At 32.0% G+C, this 10597-nt stretch overlaps 1 protein-coding gene across 4 annotated transcripts in view; it reads left to right on the top strand.

Annotated features, from left to right (window-relative positions):
• The window catches only part of LOC105226995 (titin), a 358359-nt gene that overhangs the window by 273958 nt on the left and 73804 nt on the right, over positions 1-10597 (top strand). The window lies entirely within an intron of this gene.

Raw genomic sequence — 10597 nt, 5'->3', positions numbered from 1 at the left:
GCATAAATACATAGTACATGTGTCTGCCTTGTGTGGCAGCTGATGATCAGTTCTTCCGATATAGTCTGTGACGCACTCACTGCTAATGGCCAAATTGGCTTTGAATGCATCATTTGTTTTTATTGACCCTTTTTTAGCGTACGTACATACTATATTTAATTAAAATTATTTTAGTATGCTTTCGAATGTGGTTAGTAATCTATATAACCGTATTGATGAGGTGTTGTTTTAAAAATATGCCAATTTTCCCGAAGTTTTTGGGTTTTTAATAAGAGATGCAAGCATTTTTGCTATCAGCAAGTATATAGACTGTAGTCTAAATACATAAATGATTCAACTTTTACTCTGATACCAATTGATTGTTGGGGGCTTATTAGTATCTAGAGATGAGGTGCTAATCTAAAAATATTTTCCTCTATAATTTTATTTATTTATGGGGAGTTAATATCAGCTATAATCTGCTTGATATAGAAAATGAGGTGCTCTCTAAACTTATGTTTTTGATATAACATGAATAAACTAGCATAAATATGTAAATAGATCCCAAAAAAACTGACATCAAACGCATAATAATCTAATATAACTGTGGTAATGAGAAGTTCACTGAATTTTAAGATTTACATAAATCGAAGAAACCTGAAATCATAGCAAATGCAACCAACCTCAAGCATAGAGTACATAATTTCACCCATACTGACAAAATACAAAAAAAATTCACGTATTTTAATACAGATCCTTATTATGGGGTTCAAATAGGTGTTCAAAACAGGCACCGGAGGCAATTTTTTTCGAAATAGGCACCTGAGCTCATTTGCCATCGACTTATAACAAGCCTCGACGAGGATGACCTTCAGTACCCGCAGCGGATTTTTTTTCTTTGGTTTCGATATATTTTTCGAGCGCCATTCGGTAGATTGTTGGTTAGTTTGCACATCATAATCATAAATCTACATCTCGTCGCCACGAATGATGCCTTAGCTACCCTGTCAATCATTGACACACTTCATACGAAAAACATTAACCAAAATGCTTGGATCAATCCATAATAGATAACTAAAATGGTTGTGTCGATCCTTAATAGATGTTGAGATCCTCTGCTATCTCTGTGATGCCAATACTACAATTGCTTATATCCTTCTTTAATTCTTTCAATGTTATTGAAATTAACATGGCTGGAAGCATGACTTGATGACTAGCATGATGTAATTTTTCGAAGACCACACGATCTTCACTGAATACGAGTACTTTCTGCCACTCAAAATAATTGTGTTCGTGATAAAGTAGACTTCTCAAAACACTTCTGCGATATTTTCAATGATTTAAATCGCAAAATTTTTCAAGAGAGTTTCCGTTGTGAGCTGAGAAAGCGAGCGACTCTTCTAGCTATTTACATTTATTTTCTGTCATAGTTCTTAGAACGGCGTAAAACACTTTCTCAGCAGTTTTTGAAAATGCTAAAGAGTTGGCAGTGCTTTTTGGATCTTATATCTAGGTTTGTTCTGGACTTGACTGAGTGGTTTTCTGAGATAGGTAGACACCTTTTTGCAAAGATCTAAAGCCTCTGGCTCAGAAAACCGCTAACTCTAATCAAATAAACCATTTTACATAGGCAGGTATTTTGAAGAGTGAGGTGAACAGTGAATTTAGGTGGGATAAGTTTCGCACAAGGCTTCAAAATATAGATCAAAACATTGAAAAAACTATAGCTTTTTAGTAAAATTAGATTTCAGTTAAATTGAACTATTCTCTTTTCCCCTCTCTGACTTCGAGAGCAGCTAGGTGGATGGATGGTGGTATTCCTTTCGTTCGCTCGAAAGTTCTCGAACTTCAGAGCTATTTGCTTCAAAATTGTTTCATTTTAAAAGCATTTATTTAATGAAAAAAGGGAAAAATTAGATTTCAGTTAAATCGAACCAATCCTTTCTCGTACTTCGAGCTCAGCTAGGTGGATGGATATTGGCTTTCCTTTCGTTCGTTCGAGTGAACTCGAATTTATGACTGAAACCAAAACTCACTTGGACTAATGAACCTTAAAAGTCGGCAGAAACCGAATTTTAGCGCTAAATTAGTCCACATGTATAGAAGGTAGTTGAGAAATTTAAAAGCCCTTCACTTACAAATTACAAGAGAAATGTTGCCAAGTGTTTTCCAATGTTTTTATATCCTTTTCTGAGTTGGGAAATTAACTAAACTTTTGTTTTGAATGGCCGAAAAAAAAATGCAAAAATTGTCAAAATCTTTTGTTTAGTTCTAATGTATACTGTTTAGTTACAACAACAGCAACTCAACATGCTAAAATGGATATGTGCTATTTTGCACAAAAATCGCACAGCTTCAAATACGCGCACAACTCAAAAAACAGAGGCAAAAAATGGAGCACCTGGACAATATTATTTTTAGACCGTGAAAACAGACCAATTACTCATATTTTTACTATATAGATGTACATATGTCTACGAGCAACTAGAATATATACTGTATGTCTGTCTATGTTTCAAAATGTTGCCAGCTACAAAATCTCATGTCAATGTGTCAAAAACAATTTCAAAACGAATGGGGTCAACGTATTTTAAATGATTTTATTTTACCCAAAGGGAAGTGAAGGGAAAACGCAACATTTCGTAAGCAAGACAATCGACAAGAGGAAATGAAATTGGTATAAATAATATGGTGGGATCTGGGATGCTGCTTTTAGAAACTTCAAAACTTGTGTGAAATGTTTATGTTAGAATTGGAGCAAACGAGCACATAAAATGAGCTTTCGTGCGTTTTACGAGTATAAATGTACAAATGTATATATGTATGTATGTACTGAAGTAATTAATTATGTATGAAAGGGTCGACAGGAAAATGTTTGGCTCACGTCTAGATGTTTACTCTTCATATAACTTTCGTACAAAAATTATTTTATGTATATGCAAACTATTCTTAGTACATATATATGTATTTCCTGTGAAATTTTCAACCCATTTCCTGTGCAAAATTTTTTTAAAGGTTCTGTTTTAAAGAATAAGAAATCTCAATATTTTCCAGGTGTTTCTAAAAAGTTGATGGATTTTTAGAAAAATTTGTTAAAGAAGCAAAATGTCAAACATTTAGTTACCACTCAGGTAGGCTTCCGAGCATATTTCAAGCAGAAATCCTTGCATAAGTCAGTGTGTAGAACTCAATTTCCACCGCAACTATCGCAACCAGCATATCGCTATACTAAGCGATAGTCAAGCGGCACTAAAGGCAGCAGAAATGCGCCATGCCAAGCTGCTTCTGGGAGGGTACAACCTTACAAGATTTAAAGAAAGGATCAAACTCACCCAAAAAAAATTCCGTCTCCTTGTCGCGCTCTATACAGAGCACTGCTGGCTCTGGAAGCACTTGTCCAACATGGTCATAGTCTCTAGCGCAAACTCTCGGTTCTGCGACATCATGAAACCGCAGAACACCTTATTCTGGATTTCCCAGCAATTTGCAGAAGCAGGCTCAAATTCCTACGCTCCATCTATGTACACAGGCATCAGATCACCTCAGTCGCGCCCGGCAGGCTCTTGTAATTGTTCAGGATGCTGAACCTTGGTGATCATATATGACATATGCGATATAGGGGAGGGCACAATAGACCGTAGGTCGCAGTGCAAAACCTCAATTTTACTATCTATCTATCTATCCAATTTTCAGGTGAACACTGTACTAAAATTTTTCATCGTTTTATAACTAAAAATATTGTACAAAAATTTCTAAAAAGAAAAAGTGAAATCTTGCTTCTAAGTTTTCACATTAAAATTCATCAAAATTCTAAGTCTTTCGATTTTACCACAAAACTACAAATATTCCCATCATAAATTTTTCCAACAGGTTACAATTTTCGCTTAAAATATTTTCCTAAAGGGAACAAATTTCAATACTATTTTTTTGCCTACATGGTACTTAGTGAGTATGTTAATGCCCGATTGCATGCTGTAGCAACGGGCAATATTTCAAGCTGCAAATGGGGTCAATGAATTATTTTTAAAATTTAGGCAAGGAAACAGCAGTCCATGAAGTTAACATTGCGCTGCTACTAGTTTGAGCAGGAAATTCTCAACTAAATATCTTTCGATCAGCAAAGTTTAGGGAGATTTGTAGATTAAAAATGCAGAGATTAACACATACCACATAGCTGTGCAACAGCGCAACATGGCAACAATGTTGCACCAAGATGGGTGATTTCTTCATGGGGCGTGCGATGAATTAAGTAAGCATCTGTTTGTGTAGCCTACGAAATTGCATTACAGAAGAGATTTCTGTGGTGTAAGGAATTTTTAAGGCGTTCCGAACAATTACAGCAAATGAGCTGAGCAGAAATTTTTATGTTAGCACTCCCAGTGGGATTGAAAAAATATGGTATTGGGAAAGAAGATGAAAAATTATATTAAAAAGTAAAAATTTGAGAGTTCTGTTTGTATGTTTTCAAGATGCCAGCATATTTTTAGAAGTGGATAGAAATTCGGTTAGTGCTTTTTTAGTAGTGGGTAGCAAGTCGGTTACTACAATACCACGATGACTAAACAATCCCTGAACGTAGTGCTGAAATGAAAACGGTTTCTGAATAAATCTATCAACTGGCGCATAGGTACCTTAACAGCCTTCTTTTTCGAAAACTGGTCGGAAAACGCTGCTGGTAGAGCTGCATATTCATGTAAAACGTGAAAACAAAACCTCTTTAATTTATTTTTCGAAATTTAGGAAAAGAATTTGGAAATTTTATATTCATATTTATATTAAAAAAAAAATTAATTTATATTTATAAAAAAATATATAAAATCTAAATTATAAAAAAATTTCAAAAAATGTATTAAAAAAAAAGAATTTTAAAATGTATATTACAAAAAATTTATAAAATTTATATTCAAAAAAATAACAAAATTTTTATAAAATTTTATTATAAAATTTTGCTAAGGAATTTCGAAATCTTATATTAAAATTTATAGAAAAAAAAAAACAAAAATCAAATGTATTTATATTTAATAAAACATTATAAAATTTATATCACGCAAAAATTTCAAAAATTTATATACAAGTATATAAAAAGTCATATTATTCAGTCATTTTCACTATTTTCAATCTAATATTCTTCTGCCTGTATACAAAATTATATACTCAAGCGCATGTTGATGAAAAGCTACAAAAGAACATACATCCATCAAGGCGTGTGTCTACAAATCCGCTCTAGAAATTTATATCTGAAAATCTCTGTCTGTATGTATATATGCCTGCTCACCTGACTCAACTAATTAAAAAAGATTGTTTAAGGCTAAATCAGCTAAATTTTAGACCATGAATTTTGCACCTCAAAAGCGCTCGAAAGCAGCATTATTAAGATTTTCTTCGCCTTCATACAAAAATTTAGTAGTGTGAAGATCAACTGTCAAACAAAGTGAACTTGAATGCAAATGTGCTTAATAACATATCAATGTTTACATATTTTTGCACAGAAAAAAGGAAAAAATTGCATGCCAAATTCATAATTTTCGCCAACAAGTCCTCAATCAAGGGCCATGAAAGATGAAATATGCAATGCACTTAGGAATAATTAGCTGTTGCCAACAAATCATAGAAAAATGTATATACATACGTATATCTGTATATGAAAATATATATCTATGGATAAATTTATAGGAGTATATATATATTTGTACTCTAAAAAATATTTGAAAAATGCAAAAATATGTTTATAAATCAGACAAATAATTATAAGCGTGCAAAACTTGAGAGAGATATATGTATGTGTATGTACATATGTATATATATATATTTTATATTATAATTTCAAATCACCCCATATGCATTTGCTATATTGACCACCTGTGACGGTGAGTGTTTAGTTTCTATGAAAAAAAAAAACAAATTTATAGACATACATACACATACATATACTATATACACATAACCAACTATGAGCGCATATATTAAAAATTATATATTCTACACATAAAATATATCGCTAAATATGACACGCACCAACAAATATCTCTGCAAAAAGCAATAATTATGTCTCATAGTTAATTTTAGTACAAGTACTAATGTCTCACCTGGGATGACTGTACAAAATACAATAAATATATATATACTATATACGCACATTAGGATGTTCATAACCTTCCAGATTGTTTTTTCTTCTAAGTGTCAACCGAATTTTCAGTTTTTGTTTTAAAAACAAAGATTCAGCGTAAATAAGCTCTTTATTTTCAATTTAAATCGTGCCTAAAATATATTTCCTTTTCCATGTATATACTTTACATGAGATTTTGTGATAATTCGCCTTAAAAAAGTAAACTTACAAACTTGATTAAATGAAATTTTAGTACAAAATTTTCTCCTCTACAAAAAAGCTCCTTATATTTTTTACCATAAAACGACTCCTTTAAAAATTATACGCAGTTAAAGTTAGGCATCAATTGTGCTGAGTATTCACGCAAGTGATTTATACACTCTGTGTTAATCATACGACATGGTGTACTGTAGGAATACAGCACATTTAATACTTGTACGTAAAGTGCGTATAACTTTTAAAGGAGTATTTTTACAAAAAAAAAATATCAAAAACCTTTTTGTATCAACTTGTAAAATAACGGATACCCTAATATACATGTATACATATATACAAATCTGCATAAAACTGTTTTTTGAAATGCTACTTTTTGATAAAAAAAAAAAACAAAAAGGAAGCAAATGATGAGAGTCACGTTGCTATTTTTGCACCCGTGCAGGTACCTTATATATGTATTTTATAAAACTACATATATATAAATTTAATTTATGCTTGCTTACGGCCAGACAATATAGATTTTTCTACAAACAAACAGAGCTGTATGATGAAGTCACAGGCGTGTGCAAATATTAATATCTAAATATATACAAATATACAGGAGAAATATGAATACATATGTATATATACATAAAATATATGTACATATGTACATACACATAGTTCTCTCGACAATTATTATTAATAGACAAAATTAAATCAAATTAAGTGTTAAATTTATACATACATTTATACTAGCGTATATAAATATAAATGTGTTAATCAATGCGAACATACACGCACACACTTAATAGGTGGGCAGCTAAAAGTAGAAAATTTTAGAAATTATTAATTTAATTAGTGCTGAAAAGCTTTCACCTTAAACTATGCGAAAAATGGTCGCTGAATTCTCACATTTTCGTATGATGCTATAGAACTTCTAATATACTTGTACATATGTATATACACACATGCATATGTAGATTAACAGTTTTGATAAATATTCACAGCTCGTTGAGATCAAAAATGCAATAACTTTGCTTAATTAAATATATTTTAATTTTTTTTTTGGAAAATGTTATATACCATCTGATCAAATTTGAACCGGACTTTCAAAAACAACTACATTTTCACGTAAATTTTATTATTGCCTTCAAAATATGCTCCCGAGACTAAATAAGCATGCCAACGCTTAATGCAACTTTCTCAACTTCTTTTAAAAGCCTCGGCTGATATGGGCTTGAGTGCCCGTCAATTTTGAGGTTTTCGGGTCATGTTTTGAGCGCTCTATATTAATAAATTGTTTGACGCTCATTAACTCCAAAATATCTTGTGTTGAATCATAAGAGCTGTTGATCTATAAACTCTAGTAGAATATTACCAATCCCTACGAGCAAATATTTAAGCTTGGAGGAAAAAAAGGCTTCCTAATCCAAATCTTTCAATTTATTACCACGACTTTGACCAGACTTTATAGAATCTGCCGATAAAAAGTGTTTGGACATCTATTAAGCCCACAACTTTAACATCAAATGTCAACAAATGTCCATTAAACTGTTAATTGATGTCCATTAAACTGTTAATTGACTCGACGTACTCAATTAAGCTTAAAAAAATTGTTTTGATAGCATTCTGAAAACAGTTTGAATTTGGTTTGAGAAAAAAATATATTTAATACATGTTTCAAATGGTTTTCTTTGTAACTTGAATTATAGACTAGAAAACAAAATGATTTTTTTTTCATATTTTCAACATTTAATTACTTAGAGGTATGTCGACAAGCAAACTGGTTCGAAAATTGTCAAACTTTTCCGCAGTTCCAGACATTGAGACATTATTCTATTTTGCTTGCTAGGAGTGTTGAAATCGTGGGTATGGTAAGATGCCAATTTTTAAAACCCCCCAGCATTATCAAAGTGCTAATTTATAACATTTTTGACTTTTTTCTGTATTCTTGTCAATAAATAACTGACCAAAATGGATATTGAAAATATTAATTGCCTTTTTAGGAGTCTTCAAAAATTATCTGAAATTTATGCCTCTAGACTAGAATACCCCTTCAAGGGTACACATTGAACTGTTTCAGTCTACATATACATTAGAACGAAAAGGACAACTTGCGCAACTTTTAAAATAATATGGAACCTTTGTTGACACACACTCTTGGAATTTCGACAATGTCGTTTCGTTCCAAGATCATTGTAAAATCGTCCGATGTCTCCGATTTTATAAAAAAAATTGTAAATGACATATGTAATGGAACGTTGGTTTATAGACTCAATTAGTTAAGTGACTCAATTGATTAATTGACTCAATTAGTTAAGTGACTCAATTTATTAATTGACTCAATTAGTTAATTGATTCAATTTTTTAGTTGACTCAATTAGTTAACTACTTCAATATATGGCACATTAGTGAGAATAAGTTGTTAAAGTACAGATATTTTCTTAATTGCCCAATTAGAAAAACTTTTGGACACAGTCTAACTGGTAGTTTCATAGATATGACAGATGAAATAGATTCCCGGACACATTTATACAATACTTTCAATTTGAAATATAAAAAGCTAGTGCACAAATCTCGCAAAATTAAGAGTTAGATATGTACTACATATGCATATAACTAGAAAAAAATAACTACATCAGTGATAATAATATGAGTGCTCTTGGGAGTAGAGCATACTTATTAAATATCGCTTCGTTGAAAATAAAAGTTTCGAAAAGAATCGTGAAAGTTTTCAAATTTTTACAATTCGGATAAAAGTTTTTGGTTGCTTGGTAGAAAAGTGAGACCCAGGAGCGTAGGCCACAAGTGGCCACACCTATGACATCATTAAGCACATTGTGCTAAAATTTTTGGTATAATTCAATATAAATTAGAAACTGTGACTTTTGAAGTAATTTCTAAAGGTTTGGAGAATAAAGTCTTATTTTAAAGTAGTGTGAAAGATATAGTACATATCACTTAAAATTCTTTAAATGAATAATTTCTAATATTCCCAGAAAAACACATATCATATTGGGACTTTGAATATTCAGCTAAATACAATGTCTAAAAGCAACGAAAAAAATCATGGTTTCATTTTTCCATTAAAGACACACTAACATAGTCTATCTCAATAACTAATTCAAAACTCCCTAACTGAAGTTCCGCTTTTATATCTTATAGGTAGAGAACTCTAAGTATTTTTGTTTACACCTAACAAATATACATTCTTAAGCGTTTAGTCATGGAAAGTAAATTGCCGACCAAAAATACATATACTCTATAAAAACAATTTTAAGAGAGGAAAACAACTAAAAACAAAATATCCATTAATAATCTTCCGAATATAAATGCGGCTATAAATTGGATAAAACTTGTCAGAATGAATATTTATAGTTTTTAAAATACCTTTAATACGCCCATTCAATAAAATGACGCGGGGGATTTAAGTAGAATATATACATTTTTATATACTATATTTTTTATATTGTGGTATATAATTATACATATTTATGTATTTCTAAAGAAATTTGTGGCTTTAATATTAAGAGGGCACTAAACAGCCTTCGCCACTTAATAAACGATCACTGAACTCAATAGAGCGTGTGTAAGTGGCGGAATTGTTTACAGGCATGTAAAATGTGGCTTTAATTAATATGCCATTAATATAAAATATAAGTAAATATGTATAGTAAAGCTAGTTCTATAGCTATGAGTCCTACAGAGCAATGCTCTTCTCAGCAATTCAATTTTTATGAACTTCATGTTTGCATATGAATACGAATAAGAAATTCTCAGCCCACAGTGTATTTTTTGATATTTTCTGCGTTTAGGTTAGGCTGGGTTAGGTTAATCTGGTAAGTCAATAAGCCATATATAGACCAGTTTTGGTCCTTTGCGTTACCAGATGGAGTTTAGTTCCTAGCCCCAATAGAAGTAGTCATCCTTTAGAATGCCTGCGCTTGACACGATTTTAACAGAAGCTGCGGCCTCACTATCGATTCCTTCTCCAGTGTATCATACCGTGGGGACCGTTGATACTTACAGCGTCGCCTTGCCAATCCGGAACAAGTGCACAAGAGATGCTCCACCCTGTTTCCCTGGTGCCCTGCTGCAGGCATTTCCTGCAGTTTTCTCGATCTGTCAGCTCCATCTTGCGAGTGTATGTCGCCACCAGACAGTGATCAGTTAGCTTTGCGTTTAGAATGATCGTTTTATGTTTTTATAGCTGGTATACTCAACCAACGAAAAACGGTTCATAGCGACCGCTTCTGAAGATCGATGTCATTGGTGTACGTTAATCTCTCTCTCTAGATGGTCCGTCTCCAGACA

The sequence above is a fragment of the Bactrocera dorsalis genome, chromosome 5 (genome assembly GCF_023373825.1).
Source record: "Bactrocera dorsalis isolate Fly_Bdor chromosome 5, ASM2337382v1, whole genome shotgun sequence".
In the NCBI taxonomy this organism is placed as follows: Eukaryota; Metazoa; Arthropoda; class Insecta; order Diptera; family Tephritidae; genus Bactrocera; species Bactrocera dorsalis.
This window is presented reverse-complemented; position numbering and strand designations above follow the sequence as displayed.